Source organism: Trichechus manatus, unplaced genomic scaffold, assembly GCF_000243295.1.
Source record: "Trichechus manatus latirostris isolate Lorelei unplaced genomic scaffold, TriManLat1.0 scaffold00300, whole genome shotgun sequence".
Taxonomy (NCBI): domain Eukaryota; kingdom Metazoa; phylum Chordata; class Mammalia; order Sirenia; family Trichechidae; genus Trichechus; species Trichechus manatus.
In genome coordinates, this window is record NW_004444236.1 from 918,980 (window position 1) to 921,258 (window position 2,279).

Below are 2,279 nucleotides of genomic sequence, written 5' to 3' on the forward strand. Positions count from 1 at the left end.
CTGTTCCTAGTTGCAGCTGTAACCCTTGGGAAGGATATGCCCTCCCCTCAGACATGGGAAGAGAAGCATTCCCTGGCATAGAGAAGTTGAGACTAACAGAAAGATATTGGGTATATTAGAGTTTAGTTAAATCCATGCAGAACTGGTCTTTCTGATGTGGGGTCCAAGCTGTGGAATGCCAACTGCCTAGCCAGGAGTGACGCCAAAGATTCTATCTTAAGCTCTCCCTGGGCTGGGCAGCACTGTTGGTTCTAGTAGTTTCCTCTAGGACACTGGGTTTCTAACTTCCTTTTTAATTTTTTTCTTTAAGATGTAAAAGTCCTTTATCAAATGAAGCAGATCAATGGATATTCTATCTTACTGAAACAGAGAAGGAAGATCTAGAGCCCTTTCCCCTTCGTCTTGACGTCCTCACACTCTCCATAATCCTTAGGGCACAACCTGGGGTTCTGCTAAACACAGCTTGAAATCCTCTGCCCTAGACTGACAGTAAAATGAACTATCTCACTACTCTTAGGCAGTGTCTATCTGTCTGTCTCTTCTCTCTCTCCTTCCTCTTCCAACTGTGGAAGAAGGGAGATCCAAATCTAATTTCCAGAGTGCCTTTTTGGAGACATTCACTTGGAGAGTGACTCATAGTTCTGCAGCCATAAAATTACACAGATGGCATCTTTCTGGTGTTCTGGTCAGTTTGAAACAGCAGACTGGGTAGTTGTGCCATTTCTCTGAAAATCCTTAGATTTTATTGCTGTGCTCCTTGCTTTTACTACTTCCTTGCGGCCTCAATAATATGTAGAATGCGATCAAAGCTGTTTTTCCTTAAGTCACATGATAGGAAAAAAAGTCTTCACAGTTATCACCAGAGAAATAAAACCCCTGGGGCTGTAACTAGTCAAATTCTTTGTTGCTTCCTACGCCAAAGGAACTGTACATGGCTCAGCAAACCCTTTTTTGCCATCTAGTTCTCAATAATGCAATTTCATCTGAGGATGGTAATCTAGGTTCCAGATTCTTCTTGCAAGTAAGCTGTGGACTGGACCAGCTCCTTACGGACTACTGAATGAAAAATCCAGGGTATTAGAAAGTTTTGGTAATTATAGCTTTTCCTTTCAACGTCTCTCTTAGAATTTAGTATTTCCTGTTTAACCACCGGCAATAGGCCCATATACTGTAACATTCTGTTCCCTGAACAGGATCATGTCCTGGAGGCCCACCCGTAAACTCTGAAAACAGCAAACCCCATGGGAAAGCTTATAAGAAAGAGACAGGAAGAAGCATCAGAGAAAGAGCCTGGAGAAGTAAACCATCAGAAAAAGTTCAGGTCTCCAAAAATCCAGTGAAATTAAGAGTAAACTCTCCATGTCATTGTAAAATGGAGAAAACAAGCCTCCCAGGGCAAAAGACCTGTCTCTGCCCCTAGGATTAGCAGTGATGATGGTGCTCAACAAGATTAGAACCAGCTGATGCCCAGAGGTCTATACTACCCAAGTAAAAACCCAATCCAATCCGGTTACAGCAAGGTGATCCATCCTATCTAGCATTGAGAAGTCAATCTCTCAAGGTCCTGAATACTTGAAACTGTTGAGTGTTTTGCACAATAGAGTCTCAGTAAAACTACATATTCTTTACTGAAGCAGCAAGTACTGACAGAAAAGCATTTCTCACTTTACCAAAATTTTCCTCAGCTTAAAGCCAAATTTCCCAGCTTCCACAGCAGCCTCAAAGTGCTGAGGACAATTTCCTTCTTAAGAGAGGTGATCCCATACCTTGTTTCCATGTATGACCAGCAATTTTGGGTGCATTAGGGCACTCTAACCCTGATACACCTTCTGCTCTACCTGATGGTAATACATATTTTAGCTTTCTCTCACCCTAGTGTCTCTGAGGAGCAACAGAGGGTCCCGTTGGGCTATTTCCCTCATTAGAAGATAATCCTAATACCATTCATAATCAGTTTTAGCAAATTAAAATCCCCTCCACCACCGCTAAGACCTAGGCATTTGTTATAATTACTGAGGCTCATGCTGACAAACTCAAGTCTGGGGTGGTCCTCACTTTTGAGCAAAATCTCTGACAGGTTCAAAGTACTTCAGGAGGCCTTTCAGAGCAAGTGATGGGTGTATCATGATCTTAAAGGAAGGCCTGATGTCTGTTCTTTCCATTTTACTGTGAAAGCCAGATGGATGCCTTAATCCGGAGTTCCCCTGTTCTTTGTGAAACCAACTACCTGTTCTTTGAGCTCTCCATGGTGCTAGCCCCTGATGGTGACACTCCAGGCT